The sequence below is a fragment of the Phacochoerus africanus genome, chromosome X (assembly GCF_016906955.1).
Source record: "Phacochoerus africanus isolate WHEZ1 chromosome X, ROS_Pafr_v1, whole genome shotgun sequence".
In the NCBI taxonomy this organism is placed as follows: domain Eukaryota; kingdom Metazoa; phylum Chordata; class Mammalia; order Artiodactyla; family Suidae; genus Phacochoerus; species Phacochoerus africanus.
The window spans coordinates 82,437,518-82,454,874 of record NC_062560.1 but is presented as its reverse complement, the minus strand read 5'-3'; the positions used below and the strand labels follow the sequence as shown (position 1 = coordinate 82,454,874).

General features: G+C 37.4%; 1 long non-coding RNA gene across 1 annotated transcript in view; it reads left to right on the top strand.

The window, feature by feature from the left end:
- The first annotated feature begins 7,092 nt into the window (after nt 1-7,092).
- Nucleotides 7,093-17,357, top strand: part of LOC125118802 (uncharacterized) — a 73,711-nt gene continuing 63,446 nt past the window's right edge. Inside the window, exon 1 of the long non-coding RNA XR_007132894.1 lies at nt 7,093-7,157. This is a non-coding gene — a long non-coding RNA (uncharacterized LOC125118802). The remainder of the gene's footprint in view (nt 7,158-17,357) is intronic.

Sequence of the window (17,357 nt, the reverse complement as noted above, 5' to 3'; positions counted from 1 at the left end):
TCAAGATATATTGAAGAATAAATCTACCAAGTAATAGATCCCAACATATATGAGAAGATAATATATAATAGAGATGATATTTCCAATTCAGTGGTAAGAGGATGAAATATTTGATCTATGGTTCTGGGACAACTGGGTATCTATATGGAAGAAAATAATTTTAGACACCTATCTCACACCATATTAAAAAAAACACACCAGAAACACAGGGAACTATATTAAATATCTTGTAATAACCTATAATGGAAAATAATCTGAAAAAGAATATATATATGTATATAGATAGCTGAATCTCCTCATTGTATATCTAAAATATCATAAACCAACTAACCTTCAATTAAAAAATAAAAAAATTTTAAAAGCACCAGAAAAACAGATGGGTTAAATGCTAAGTGTAAACAAAAATAAAACTATTGGAAGAAAAATAAGACTACATTTACAGTTTAGGAATAGAAAAGACATTGGTAAATTATATTTTAAAAATGTAAACATATCTGACTATGTAAAAGTGAAAACATTTGGTAAGGGGAAAAATCCAATAAATCAATGGAAAAATTTTTAGATTTGGGAAAATTCTGGTACTGATGATGACTACAAATTAATATCTATAAAATATATAGGAACAATTACAAAATGACAGGAAAAAGAAAATAACCCAATATAAAATGAAGGATATAAAAAAGGAAATCATAGAATATTAAATCCTTCCCCCAAAATGTAAATATGCTGAGCTCAATGGCAGTCAGAGAAATGTTTTTAAGCAAAATGTTGCGTTACCATATTCTGTTAGTTCAAACCCCTTTTTTTCCTCTCAGTTTTTCATTTTAAAAATTGGAATGTGCCTTAGAATTGATGACATTCTACAGTCGATGTAGGCTAGGTAATAATCCTGCTATGGTTACCCTGGCTGCACAGGCATGAATATGGTTGTTGCTTGGAGGCATGGCTAGAAAACTGCAATCCCTCAATGTTTCATTCAACCAGATCGTTGGGGAAAAGAATGAGTCCTGACTGCTTTTTGAAAACCCTGTATTGCCACTTTCTTGTATGATCAAGAATGCAGCATCAGAATTTGGAGAATTGATGTAAGTGGCTTCAAATAAAATCTCAGTGATGATAGTGAAGCTCTTTTGAGAAAAATGCCTCACAATCAATTGTGTGCAAATCTATGGGTGATGATAACTCTGACTTGAGAGTGTGCAGAGAAATTGGACTCGTGAGAAAGTTTTCTTTTAAGAACTGCTGTAACTAATTTAGTTCTTTTATAGTTTTTTAAAACATATGCACAAGAATAATATATAAAATTCTATGTGTTAATATGTCTCAAAGAACTCTTTCTTTCTTTTTTCTTTTGGTTATGCCGAAGACATGAGGAAGTTTCTGGGCCAAGGAACAAACCCCCACTACAGTTGTAATCACAGCCACAACAATGACAACACTGGATCCTTAAGTTTACTGAGCCACCAGGGAATTCCAGAACTCCTTCAATAAGAATAAAAACTCTAATAAGAAAACATTGTGTCATATTTAAGTGGTAGCACTTTTTCTTTCCTAGTGGTACATAAAGTAATAAAATTAATCTTTCAATCAAAGGCATTTTAAGACTTAATGAAATACAGTAATTATTATGTCTCACCTATCAGGAAAACAAGAGCCTTGGTCCAAAAAGATTTGTATATTATAATACCATTTTTGTAAAACAAATGGTGATCCCAAACTCTCATATATAATGATAGGTAACGTTTACATTACACATACAATGTGCCAGAACTCTTCTAAGGAATTTACATGTACGCACTCAGATAGGTATTATGATGATGCTTACTTTAAAAAAGTAACTGAAGTATAGGGAGGTAAAGTCTCTTGTCCAAGTTCACACAGCTAGTAAATAGCAGAAATGTGATTTCAACATGGACATTTAGGCTCCAGTGTTCATGGTCCCATTCTCCTCCCTCTCCTCTTCCTCTCTCTCTCTTCTTTCTCTTACATGTCCACTTGTGTGCGCACACACACACACACACCCACACTTTGTTTGCCTTTTTCTGTCTCTCTTATGGTGCTTGATTATATGAGGATGGGAGAACTCTGGAACAATACACACTAAATTTTTAACATAGGTTCTGATGGTGAGGGTGATATAGATGTATGTCAAGCAAAATGAGAAAGGAAAAAAGAGAAAAACTTCACTAAAGCTATAGCTGTGTATGATGTGGTTGTCTTTATAACTTATGTACACTTAAATATGTGTATATGTATAAAACATAACAAAAGGAAAAGTGATTTAAAGTTAATAAAAGATAGTTCATAAAATAGATACAAAGGGTCAATGCAGGGAGTTCCCTGGTGGCTCAGTGAGTTAAGGAACTGGCATTGTCACTGCTGTGGCTTGGGTTGCTGCTATGGTGCAGGTTTGATTCCTGGCTCAGATGCTGTGGGCATGGCAAAAGAAAGCATACTCCCCAAAAAGGGTTAATGCATATGTTTGAATTTTACTAATTATCAAAAAAATCAAATTAAAAAAAATGGCATATGATTTTTGCCCATCAAATTTGCAAATATGGGGAGTTTCTGTTGTGGCTCAGTGGATTAAGAACCTGACTAGTATCCATGAGAATGTGCTTTTGATCCCTGACCTCGCTCAGTGGTTTAAGGATCCGGCCTTGCCGCAAGCTGCAACATAGGTCACAAATGCAGTTTAGATCCTACATTGCTGTAGCAGTGGCATAGGCAGATGCAGCTCTGATTCGACCCTTAGCCTGGGAACTTCCATATGCCACAGCTGGGGGCCTAAAAAGAAAAAGAAAAAAAATTGCAAAGATGAAGAAATGAAATATACAACGTTACTAGTAAAGCAAGGAAATAGGAGCCCTTATATGCTGTGGGTGAATATTTAGTCCAACCTATTTGGAGGAAAATGACAATATAATATTAAAAATTTCAATTTAGTAATTCTATTTCTAGGAATTCATCTTAAGGTAAAAATCAGAAATGATGACAAATGTTAGTATTAAAGATGTTCAAAACAGTGTTATCATCTATGTATCTAACTATCCTTTCCTTTATCAATACATTTATTTATATTCTGGTACCAGCATGCATATCTAAATGTTAATTACAACAGCAAAGAAGGAGAAGGAAGAGGAAGGGGAGGAGGAAGATGCAGCCTAGATGTCTAAAAATATGGATGGTTAAATAGTGGTACATTTATTCAATTGAATGTTATACAGTAATTAAAATTCCAGTCACATATTTTATGACAGAAAAACTTCCTATTACATCACAAGGTAAAAAATTACCTATATTTAATGATTTTAAATTTGTGTGATAGCTTTAAGAATTTATAGAAAATTGAACAAATTACAGTGGTTATTTTTGTGTATAGGAACTATTTAATTTTTAAAAATCCTTAATCATATTTCAAAATATTTTATAATTTTATATTAGCTATTTATAGTTATATTACTACATATTATATTTATTTCTATACTTTTTATACTATATAATTAAGATGTAATGTTCATTATGTTATTTAAAATGAAAAAACAGAAACAAACTAATACTAGCTCATGTTTTATACTGGAAAAAAAATAAAGCATTCTAGTAAAGTAGAAGGTGGTTCAGGAAGGACAGTCTTTCTTTGAGGAACTCTCTTTCATAGTTTAATGTCACAATTAACATTCCTAAGAGCCAACAGTTATAGAGCATGAACATGTTCCTGGCCTGAATATAAGTGTTTTATATGTACTAACTCCTTTAAAACTCACAACAACCTTGCTCAGAAACTGAGGCACAGAGAGTTTGAGTAACTTGCCCAAAGTCACACAGCTAATAAGAGATAGAGCCTGGATCTGAATCCATGTAATTTGGTTTCAAAACCTGGGCTCTTAATCCTCACACTTATGCCGTTATCACAAAAGAAAAAGACAATGATCACAAACATATCTAGACCAATGGTGTAACCATAGAGTGTAACTGGAGATGGGTCTGAGATATGGGGACATTTCGGTTGGATGAATATGCAGTTAAGTAAGAGTATCTGAAATATTGTCTGTGGTAGCTTGGGCAGAATGTGAAGTAGTGAGTTACAATCTTAGCTCTTTGCTGCATTCAGTGGATAGCTAATAATTTTGGGTAGATAATTCACAATGGCCCTTCCTCCCTCCCTCCCGCTTCCCTTCCTTCCTTCCTACCTTCCTTCCTTTCCGCTTTCCTTCCTTTCTGCCTTCTTCATTCCTGCCTTCCTGCCTTCTTCCTTTTTTCCTTCCTCAAAAAGCAATTCTCAGGTTTTTCTCCAGGCTATTTTTTTAAGGCCTCTACTAGCCCACAGACTCAATAGCTGCTTCTTTATAAAATACCCCCATGTTGGTTGTTGCTTTAGGCAGTCTCCCCAAACTTTACATTCCCAACCTCCTCCCTCCATCTTACGCCTCCTATATGGGACTCAGATCCAAATCTTGCCAGTGACCATCCATCCATCCCCCACCATGGTGCCATCTGGGATCTGATGGTCCCTTGCTTTACTATGCTGTCCTGCCTTGGACATAGGTTTGGTTCCCTTCCCACCAGCACTGGTGGGATCATGCTCTGCTGAAGCTTAGGGTAGAGTATCCACCCTTCTCTCACTGGAAAAACACAAAACCCACCTGTATGTCTTCTTTGGAGAAATGTCTATTTAGATCTGCCTATTTTTTTGATTGGGTTGTTTGTTTGTTTTTAATATTGAGCTGTATGAGCTGTTTATATATTTTGGAGATTAATCCCTTATCAGTTGCATCATTTGGAAATATTTTATCCCATTCTGTATGTTGTCTTTTCATTTTGTTTATAGTTTCCTTTGCTCTGCAAAAGCTTATAAGTTTTGTTTAAGATGTGATATATATATATATATATATACACAGAATATTATTCAGCCATTGTAGCAACATGGATAGACCTAGAGATTATCATACTAAATGAAGTAAGTCAGACAGCGAAAGACAAATACCATATATCACTTATATGTGGAATCTAAATATATATACACACTCATGAATGAATTTACTTTCAAAAAAGGAAGAGACTCACAGACATAGAAAACAAACTTATGGTTACCAAAGGGGAAAATGGGGTGAGGGGAGAGATAAATTAGGAGTTTGGGATTAATATATACACAGTACTATATATAAAATAGATAAGTAACAAGGACCTATTGAATATCACAAAGAACTGTACTCAATATATTGTAATAACTTTTAAGGGAAAAGATTCTGAAAAAGAATATACATATAACTGAATTGCTGTGTAGTATGCCTACAATTAACATGATATTGTAAATCAACTATATTTCAATTAACAAAATTTTAAATAAAGTTGGTGTCAGTAAAAAAATAGACAAAAGAAAATATAAAACCTAAAGCAAACATATAAGCAAAATGTTAACCAAAACGAAACCAATTTTTGTTCTTTTGGTTGAAAGCAGTTGGTGAATATGATGACTTGGTTGAAAATAAATAATATAACTGTATTAGTCTGCTCGGGCAGTGTATGGTCAGGCCCCATAAGATGGCTGCTCTCATTCTCTGTGCATCCCCTGCTTGACCTGGCCCTGCCTCAACCTTACCTTATGTGCATGATGGCCTCCCACTCCTAAGCTGAGAGTTTAATCAGTAACCACCTATGTGATTGGCCCAGCCCCCAGCTAATGATTGTTCTAGCCCTGGGACCAGAACAGCTCCAGTATATTCTATCATCTACAGGAGAACAGCAGCCCTAACCCAGTTGCCATGACAATGAAGGAGCCCTTCTGATATCTTGCCCCCTATAACTGATAAACTCCTCCCCTGTGTAGCAAAGATTGCTGCTGGGTCCTGCCTATCCTTGGCTGAACACCCATACACAGTGGGATGCTGTTCCAGGACCTTTGCTCTGACTTGTTGCCCCTGTCCAACAAATCATTGATGTCTCCATTGCTGACTCTGGTTTCTTCATTCAGTCTCCTTGCTGGGATGTTGCAAGAATCACAGGACTGTGGGGTGCAGTGCAACAGGCCACCATAACAAAATACCCTAAACTGGGTGTCTTAAGCAACAGAAATTTATTTTTCACTGTTCTGGAGGCTAGAAGTCCAAGATCAAGTTGTCAGCAGGTTTAGTTTCTCCTGAGGCCTTTCTCATCTTGTGGATGGCCATCTTCTCACTATCCTTACATGGGCTTTCCTCTGTGCATCCATATCCTTGGTGTCTCTTCCTTTTCTTCCAAGAATATCAATCAGAATAGATTAGGGCCCCACCCTTAGGACCACATTTTACCTCCTTGAAGGCCCTTTATCCAGTCACATTGAGAGTTAGTGCTTCAACACATGAACTTGGGGGAGATGATTCAATTCATAGCAATCACCCTCATGATTTTTTTGAGGATTGGTCATTTGTGTGCATTTTCATTTTATATGAAATGGGACATTACCATGATTGCTATATAGTGACTGGTTATATTGTATTTAAGTAATCAACTATTTAGGCATTTAAGTCAAAACTACCATTACCAGTGCTTCTAGTAATAATACTAATACCAATATCAATACCATTAATGATTAATTCCTAGGATTGATGTGGGGATATAATAAAATATAGACTGAAAAATAGATTCACCATAATTCCTGCCCCCCATTAAGTGGTTAATGAATGCTAGCATAATTTAAAAAAATTTCTTTTCTATCTCAGACCCATATTTCCAGCATTTCCTCTCATTTTTCTCCTGCTGCTCCTACAGTCTTCACAATAAAATACAAACCACTGAGCATATCTTGCAAGAAGTTTCCAATTTTGTGCCTGCCAAGTATATTTCTTTCAAGGACACTTTCCTTACTGCTCTAACACAAAGTTCGGTTGCCCTTTTCTGAGCTTGTGTACCATCTTTGATTCCTCCATTAGAGTGCTCATCGCAGCTCATTCTTAATGCTTGTTTAATTGTCTTCTCTGCTAGATCAGAAGTTTTCTGATTATGCAGCTTGTTCATTATGTCCTCAGCATCTAGTACTGTACCTGGCATAGATTTGGCACTTCCTCTGCTGGGCTTCTAAGTAGAGGCATGTCTTCTCTTTCTGCAATAGGCTTGCTAGCTGCTCCCCTTGTCTCCCAAGATCATTGAGAGGACCAGATGAGACAATACATGTGAAATAGGTAATGTATATAAAGTACTCCACAAATAAAAAGCATTTGAATAATTTGTATATAACCTTGCACAAGGTTAATAAATCTTAATAGTTCAGAAAATTATAATCAAGTTTTAATGGGCAAATGCTAATGTACATTCTCTACCAATATTTAGTCATTATACAGACAAAAAGTAGGAGACATTTCTTACAGTTGAGATCTTTATAGTGTATTTCAACACATGATAAATTCATGAACATATCTTATCTCCTAGAGCAGTTGTATATCTTAAAAACTCATCATCATAAGCATTCTCTGGATTTTTGCAGAATTAATCCTGAATAATTAATGAATATAAAAGAGTTAGACAAGTACTGTAGCATGCTAATCATTTGTTTCAATGTCAATTAGAGAAAAATAGTCCTTTTGGCCTGCTAACTTGTAATATGTACTCTAAAGTTAACTTTTAATTTACAAATATGAAATGTCTTGAATTGTTAATGAATATATTGAGATAGAGATCAATGTCATTGAAAGTTATATTTTGTAGAAAAAAATAGAAGCGCTGTGATTTAACAGAATTATTAACCACATTGAGAAGTTCTTGCAGGGTTTCCTAGTGGCATAGCAGGTTAAGGATCCAGTGTTGTCACTGCTGTAGCTTGGATCACTGCTGTGTCATGGGTTCAATCCTTGGCCTGGGAACTTCCACATGCCTCAAGCGTGCCCCCCCAAAAAAGAAAGAGGAAGTTCTTGAAAATATATTTAGTTTATAGATCAATATTTACATAATATTTACATATTTCCTCGAAAATGGTATGCTTTCTTAAGCACAAATGACTTTGGAATTACAACAAATGCAAGTCTTAAATAATTTTGGGCAGAATGAATATAAATTTAACACAAACAATTGAAGGGGCAGATAATGTTCATTCATACTTTGCATGTATCTCAAATGCATATAAGCCTTGATTATTCTGTTTCTAAGGATTTCACTCAGTTTCATCTCAGTCATGATTTATTGGTGCCTGCTTGAAGTTTCAGCCATAAAGTAAGGTGAAAGTCGATATAACTAAATGAAAATTCTTAAAATATGTAGACTTATTCCATTAATTTAGCTAAGAAAAGCAACTTCTAGGATGAAAAAAATAATTTAACTATTTATTTGTCCTTGAGTTAGGTTTCAACATCAATTGTAAGGATGAAAAAAAAGTCTTTCTGTTAGAAGGTGAAATTCCCTTATTAAATGGTTGAAAGATTGTTCATTTAGACTTGAAGAGTATTTTTCTTTCTTTCTTTCTCTTTCTTTTCTTTTCTTTTTTTTCTTTTTTTTTCTTTTCAGGACTGCATCTGCAGCCTATGGAAGTTCCCAGGCTGGTGGTCTAGTTGGAGCTTATGGCAACACCGGATCCCTGACCCACTGAGTGAGTCCAGAGATTGAACCCTCATCCTCATGGATCCTAGTCAAGTTAATTACCACTGAGCCACAGCGGCAATTCCCTGGAGAATATTTTCTAGGCATTGCTATGATTTCTTCATGGGGAATACCTCTGTCTGTAGTTATAGAATCTTTTGATGACAAACCAGAACTGAAAGTTTATGGAATTTGTCTTCTTTCATTGTTCATCTATGCACATGGCCAAGAGTTGTAAGGATTGGCCTTTTCCCTAGAATGGCGCATTAATGATTCTATAATGATCAGAACAATGTAAATTGTGAACTTAGTGGGAAAAGCACTGGATTATAATTCAGATGGCTGAATTTAAGACTTATATGGGAGTTCCCATTGTGGCTCAGTGGGTTAAGGACCAGACATTCTCGCTGTGAGGATGCAGGTTCAATCCCTGGCCTCCAGCAGGTTAAGGATCTGGCTGTTGCTGCAAGCTGCAGTGTAGATAACAGATGCGGCTCAGATCCAGCATTGCAGTGGCTGTGGCATAGCCCTCAGCTGCAGCTCCTACTCCACACTTAGCCTGGGAACTTCCATATGCCACTGGTGGGGCAATAAAAAGAAAAAAAAGAGAGAGAGCGAGAGACTTATTTGCCACTGATTAGCTCTGTGAACTACAGGAAGACCTGTAGTCTTGAGTTTGTTTTTTAATATGTAAAATGGTCATAATGCTTACCTCACAGGGCTGTTGAGAGGATTAAATAAGATGTTGGGTATCTAAGTACTTTGTAAACCACAGGATATCACACAAGTACAAATAATTTTTTTTTGTTTTTGTTTTTTGTGTTTTGTTTGTTTGTTGGTTGGTTTTTTGTCTTTTTAGGGGTGCACCTGAGGCATATGGAGTTTCCCAGGCTAGGGGTCAAATTGGAGCTATAGCTGCCAGCCTACGCCACAGCTACAGCAATGCCAGATCCCAGCCTTGTCTGCTACATACACCACAGCTCACGGCAATGCCAGATCCTTAACCCACTGAGCAAGGCCAGGGATTGAACCTTCGTCCTCATGGATATTAGTCAAATTCGTTTCCACTGAGCCATGATGGAGACTCCACAAATAATTTTTCATAGAAAATTAACAATTTTGGTTCACTAATAAATTAAAATCTTTGTTCAGTTTGTTCTTGGATAAATAGATTTTGTTTTGTATTTCAGCCTATTCCTTTCTAAAGACACTGAACTAATTTTAATGGACTAATTATTTTCATAAAAAATGTTGGAGTTCCCGCAATGGCACAATGGAATCCATGGTGTCTCTGGAGCATGGGGTTGCAGGTTTGATCCTTAACAGTGGGTTAAGGATCTGGTGTCTGCTTTGGCATAAGTGGCAGATTCGGCTCAGATCTGATCCCTGGTCCAGGAACTCCATATGCTGCAGGGCAGCCAAAAATAATAATAATAGTCTAATGTCTTAGGTAAAATGTGCTATTTTCGTACATGGAAATACAATAAGTTAATACTCAATGAATTTCAGATGACCTCTATTTTAATGTGCTAAAAGATTAGCATGATCTTGTGATTTTTAAGTTAGTGTTTTTTAGTATTTACAATGCTATACTTCCTTTTGCTTAATCTTGGGTAATTTAGACGTTTTAAATATATATTAGGAAACATGTTAATACCTAAATTGTATCTTTAGTAAATATGAATTTATTTTTGCTCTGTAAGATCTAAAATACCTCTTTGACCATAATCTTGCCATCAAAGCTGTAGTGTCCAGTGTTATTGATTTGCCCTTTCAGGAATCAAATACATTGTTCTAACTAGTTAAGAACTGAGCCACGAATGGAGCTCTTGTTAAAAAGTTACAAAGTCACAAACCTGGCCTGAGTTTATCCACTTGTCTTTATTTAGCCAGAGTCAGGAAACTGCCTTCACTGTCACAGACACACATTGGAGGGCTAAAGCATTGGGGCACAAGAGATGAGGCTGCTGACTAATGCTGTCTCTACAGTCTAGTTCAAAGCCAGCTGCCCTCACAGAAGGCCCTCATGAGGCTGGACCTTGGTCACTACAGGGCAGCTCAGATCCAGGTGGAGGGGGTTGGAAAACCAGCTAAGGGTGATTTTCCTTTGGTGGTTATTTTTTCAAGGTAAGGATGCAATTTATTGGCCAACCAATTGAAGTTACCCCTTGGGGAAAGAACATGTGCCATTGAGCAAGATGGGCTCTTTAATTTCCTAATGTTAATGGGACAATCCATCAACAGTCTCATATCTTTTTCCCTCTGAAGTCTGCACCACATCAGTCTTCCATATGGTTGCTAATCTCAAAACAAATAAAAACTTGTGCCTACATTTGAATTTCTGCAAAGCAAATATCATAGTTGTTAAACACAAATGCACCATTTTACACAATAAAGATGTACTAGCTATTCTCCATAAGGGCAGTTTAGGTATTGGGTTATTTGGATCAAACCCCCTGGCTGAAAATAACTCTAAATGAGTCACCTTAAAAGCACTGAGGAGTTGAAAAGATAGTACAGCCCTACAAGGCCAGTTTCGAGGGGAAGCTTGACCCCAGAGGCTTGAGGGTTATTTGACTGCCAAAGTTGCTTTTGCCTTGAAGACATTGGAGGGTCAAGGTGTAAAGACTCTTACAGGATACATTTTCCTATATTAAGCTGGATCCCAAAGGGCTATACTCTCAGGATTAGGATGGATCAGAACTAATCTGTCACCTCCTGATCCTCTCAACCCTATAGGCCCAGAGAGAAGACTTCTTTGGACCTAAGAAGAGCAGGAGAAGGGAAAGTAAGGGGGATAAAATACTCCTGAGAAGATGTGGTCACAGACCTGCCCTCATATAGATTTTTACCCCAAGAACATAAAACACAGATGGTCATGAATTTGGGTTGACGTGATTCCCAATTTGTAGAGCCCTCAAAAGGCAGCTAGAAGGAGGAAATTATACTTATTACAAGCCTTGGGGAATCTCAACAAATAATATTTTTGATTTAATAAAGTTGTATTTTGGGGGAGTTCCTGTCGTGGTGCAGTGGAAATGAATCTGACTAGGAACCATGAGGTTGTGGGTTTGATCCCTGGTCTTGCTCAGTGGGTTAAGGATCTGGCATTGCCGTGAGCTGTGGTGTAGGTCACAGATGTGGCTTGGATCTGGCATTGCTGTGGCTCTGGCATAGGCCAGCAGCTGTGGCTCCGATTAGACCCCTAGCCTGGGAACCTCCACATGCTGTGGGTGCAGCCCTGAAAAGACAAAAAAAAAAAAGACAAAATAAAATAAAGTTGTATTTTTCAAAATGTACTGTTGTGAGTCATGTACATGCATCTTTACCACCAGCTGTGGCATCTCCACCCTTGATATTTCTGGTGTAAATAACTTGAGCTCTGTGTTTCAAAACCAGTTTAATAAGTCCTTTACTAAGGAGCTCCTAAGAGGCCGCATCAGCCAGGGAACTACAAATTTTGTCTCTCAGAGACCACAACTGGGATTATAAGCTTATGGTTGGGAACTTCCTTACCATTAGTCATATGTTGCTTTGTCAAACAAGCCTAGGTTATTGAGCTTGTCCTAAACTTTGTCTTTGGACCACTTCTTATTTTTGGCCTTGCCCCCACATTTGTCCCCTGAGTCTTTGTCTTTCTTGACCAATTTTCTGGCATCTTTCTTCTTACCATCCTTGGGTGGCATAATGAAGCTCAGAGCAGCTACCACCACTGATGCCTTGCTAGGATGTAGGACCCAAAGTCCACAAATTAAGTTCTTAAAGGCAATAACCAGTAAACCAGTTGAAGATAATTAGACACAGAGGAAATTTAAAAAAATCAGACATGGACATCTTAAATTACATTAATTAGTAATTTTGATGAATATTATGACAAAATCAGACTAATCTGTTATGGGTCCTCTCTCCTAATGCACAAATTGTATTATGATGTAACTATCATGACCACCATCCTCATATTTCTCAATATAAGTAAAAATAAATATTCTGTAATAATTATCACAGAAGTAGTTGCATGTTATATGCTCTTCAGTGAAGTGTTGAAGATTAGTTAAGAGCACTAGTATTTAATTTTATGGAACAATGGCCTGCTTAGTACATTATCTGATGTTTCTAAAACAGACATCGATGACTGGTATGTAAACATATATTTCCAATAATAGTCATACAGAATTATTTCCTGAATCGTCTTTCTATTCCATAATATTTAGAGAATAGTAAAAGATAAACCTACTTTCCATTTTTAAAACTCCAATGTAGCTAGAATAGAAAATAAAACCAAACAATTAAAGTGACAATAATGAAACTTTCACTCAAATCCAGAGTGGTTACTATAGTAACTTAAAATTGGAGCATTATAATAAAAGTAGAATGAAAAGATACTTTCAAGTGCTATATTAATCTTTTGAAGTATGGAGAGGGGAGTTGGTGTTTGATATTTGAAAGGGACTAGATTGCTCTTGCAGCTTCCAAGGCAACTGATTTCGTCTTGCCTGATTTCTCTTTTATGTTAATGTAGGAAACCTCTGACTGTAGGCATTAACTAGGAGAGAAGAGAACTGTTAATTTTGCCTCTATTAATCTCTCTAAGACTGACGACAATAACTTTATACAAGCAACTCATAATTACCTATGGGAGTGGAGGACAGATTGAATGAAAAAGTGCATTTACAAATGACCTAAAAGATCTAATTTTGATGTTTTTTTCCCTACTTTCTCCATCACCAAAGTAGGGGTACAGACACAGATCCATATAGAATGCAAGAGTTAACTAAAGAGGAAAGGAGTTCGGGATGAGTATGGTACAGCATTCAGCAGGTCCCATATTAAAACCCCTGGGAGTTCCCATTGTGGCTCAACAGGTTAAAAATCCGACTAGTATCTGTGAGGATGTGGATTTGATCCCTGGCCTCCCTGAGTGGGTTAAGGATCCAGCATTGCCACATGCTGTGGCATAGGTGGCAGATGAAACTCGGATCTGGCATTGCTGTGGCTGTAGTGTAGACCGGCAGCTGCAGCTCTGATTTGACCCCCAGCCCAGGAAATTCCATATGCTGTAGGTGCAGCTGTAAAAAGAAACAAAGAAACAAACAAATACACATACAAAACCACTGTGTTTTACTGTATTGAGGTCACTTTAAAACTTCATGCTAGTGGTACAGTCATTTTCATAAACTGATTGGTACTAACACAGCTTCCTGTGTCTGGAACCTAGAGATAGAAGTTAATAATTAAAAAGGGAGTGATAAAGAAACTAAGAAAGTAACTCTGACAAAGAGAAAAACCTCAAATAGTACTGCCTCTGACTCCCATAACAGGGAAAATCCACTCTCTTCTTAATGGAATACAATCCTCTTGCCTTCCCTCCTTCCTTGCTTCCTTCCTCTTACCCCTTCCTTTCTCCTTTTCTTCTCTTTTCCTTCCACAAACATTGAGCAACTTCTATGTTCCAAGCCCAGTGCTGACCCCATGTGCCATGGGGAATATACCCCTGAACAATATTGATTTAGTCCAGATGTCATCAAGCTTATGGTCTAGTGGAAGACAAAGACAATAAACCATTACATGGATACTTAATTACAATGAGATTTGGGTGTTCACTGGAAAAAATGCACAATGTGAGCACTGTGAGTTCAGTTTTATTTGGGGAATTTCTGAGGACTGTAGCCTGGGAGATAGCATCTCAGATAGCTCTGAGGAACTGGTCCCAAGAGGTAGAGGCAAAAGTTAGTATATTTGGGTGAAGGGGGTTCATGCAATCAAGAACACATGTTGGTAGACGGTTGCTGCTAGTCGTGAGGAGTAGATGTCTGTGTTAATGATGTCAGTGCTTTCTAAGTATGAGAAAATGCAAGAAATTAGGTTCATAAAATTTTGTCCGGAAAATATTTGACTAAGTGAAGACCTGTTCTGCCAGTTTTACCAAGAGCACAGAGTGCCTCATTCATGATCCCCACCCTGAACTCCTTTCAGGGTGTGCTAAAGATCAAGAACTGCAGTAGCTTGTGAATTCATTCTGTAGAACCAGATGGCAAACAATATTCCTTATTTTTAAAAATTTTTTTATTTTTAATCACATCTGTAGTTGTATAATGATCATCACAATCCAATTACACAGGATTTCCATTCCACAACCCAAGTACATCCCCCCACCCCCCAAACTGTCTCCTCCAGAGACCATAATTTTTTCAAAGTCTGTGAGTCAGCATCTGTTCTGAAAAGAAGTTCAGTCTGTCCTTTTTTTAAGATTCCACATGTCAGTGATAGCATTTGATGTTGGTCTCTCATTGTCTGACTGACCTCATAAGTGATAATTTCTTTGTAATTATAATTTCTAGGTCCATCCATGTTGCTAAAAATGCCAGTATTTCTTTCCCTTTAATGGCTGAGTCATCTTCCAGTGTGTATATGTACCACCTCTTCTTGATCCACTCCTCTGTCGATGGACATTTAGGTTGTTTCCATGTCTGGGCTATTGCAAAGAGTGCTGCAATGAACATCGGAGTACATGTGTCTTTGTGCGTCATGGTTTTCTCTGGCTAGATGCCCAGGAGTGGGATTGCTGGATCAAATGGTACTTCTATGTGTAGTTTTCCGAGGCATCTCCATACTGTTTTCCACAGTGGTCGCACCCCTTTACAATCCCACCAACAGTGTCCTAGGGTTCCTTTTTCTCCACACCCTCTCCAGCACTTAATGGTTTGTAGACTTTTTGATGGTGGCCATTCTGGCTGGTGTAAGGTGGTACCTCGTAGTGGATTTGATTGGCATTTCTCTAATAATGAGTGATGATGCGCATCTTTTCATGTGATGTTTGGCCATCTGTATGTCTTCTTTGGAGAACTGTCTGTATACATCTTCTGCCCACTTTTGGATGGGGTTGTTTGTTTTTTTGGTATGGAACTGCAGAAGGTGTTTATAAATTGTGGAGATTAATCCCTTGTCAGTGGATTCACTTGCAAAGATTATCTCCCATTGTGTGGGTTGTCTTTTCATTTTGTTGAGGGTTTCCTTTGCTGTGCAGAAACTTTGAAGTTTAATTAAGTCCCATCTGTTTATTTTTATTTTTACTGTCATTGCTCTAAGAGGTGGATCTGAGAAGATGTTGCTGTCCTTTATGTCAGAGAGTGTTTGGCCTAGGTTTTCCTCTAAGAGTTTTAGAGTGTCTGGTCTTATATCTAGGTCTTTCATCCATTTGGAGGTTATTTTTGTGTATGGTGTTAGGGAGTGTTCTCATTTCATTCTTTTCCATGTGGCTGTCCAGTTTTCCCAGCACCACTTATTGAAGGGGCTGTCCTTTCTCCATTGTCTATCCTTTCCTCCTTTGTCAAAGATTAGTTGGCTGTAGGTGCATGGGTTGAATTCTGGGCTTTCTATCCTGTGCCACTGATCTGTATTTCTGTCTTTGCCCCAGTCAGTACCTTATGGTTTTGATGACTGTACCTTTGTAGTATAGTCTGAAGTCAGGGAGCCTGATTCCTCCAGCTCCATTTTTCTTTTTCAGGATGTCTTTGGCTCTTCTGGGTCTTTTGTGCTTCCAAACAAACTTGAAAATATTTTGTTCGAGTTCTGTGAAAAGTGTCCTTGGTAGTTTGATAGGGATTGCATTGAATCTGTAGATTGCCTTGGGTAGTATAGACATTTTGACAATATTAACTCTTCCAATCCACGAGCATGGTATGTCTTTCCATCTGTTTGTGTCATCTTTGATTTGTTTCATCAATGTCTTATAGTTTTCAGAGTACAGGTCTTTTGTCTCTTTAGGTAGGTTTACTCCTGGGTATTTTATTCTTTTGGATGCGATGGTAAACGGGATTGCTTCCCTATTTTCTCTTTCTGCTCTTTCATTGTTCGTGTATAGGAATGCCATCGATTTCTGTGTATTAATTTTGTATCCTGTGACTTTGCCAAATTCATGGATGAGCTCTAACAGTTTTCTGGTGGAGTCGTTAGGATTCTCTAGGTATAGTCTCATGTCATCTGCAAATAGTGATAGTTTTACTTCTTCCTTTGCAATTTGGATTCCTTTGATTTCTCTCTCTTCTCCAATTGCTGTGGCTAGGACTTCCAAAACTATTTTGAGGAGAAGTGGTAAGAACAGACATCCTTGTCTTGTTCCTGATCTCAGCAGGAATTCTTTTAGCTTTTCACCGTTGAGAATGATGTTCGCTGTGGGTTTGTCATATATGGCCTTGATTATGTTGAGGTAGGTTCCCTGTATGCCCACTTTCTGAAGGGTTTTGATCAGAAATGGGTGTTGGATTTTGTCAAAGGCTTTTTCTGCATCTCTGGAGAGGATCATATGGTTTTTATTCTTCAGTTTGTTAATGTGGTGTATCACACTGATTGACTTGCCGATATTGAAGAACCTTTGCATCCCTGGGATAAATCCCACTTGATCATGACGTACAATCCTTTTAATATATTCTTGGATGTGGTTTGCTAGTATTTTGATGAGGATTTTTGCATCGATGTTCATCAGTGAAATTGGCCTGTAGTTTTCTTTTTTTTGTGGTATCTTTGTCTGGTTTTGGTATCAGGGTGATGGTGGCCAAGTAGCATGACTTTGGGAGTATCCCTTCCTCTGCAATTTTTTGAAATAGTTTCAGAAGGAGAGGTGTTAGCTCTTCTCTAAATGTTTGATAGAATTTGCCTGTGAAGCCATCTGGTCCTGGACTTTTGTATGTTGGAAGATTTTTAGTCACAGTTTCAATATCAGTTCTTGTGATTGGTCCCTTCGTCTTTTCTCTTTCATCTTGGTTTAGACTTGGAAAAGTTTACTTTTCTAAGAATTTGCCCATTTCTTCTAGGTT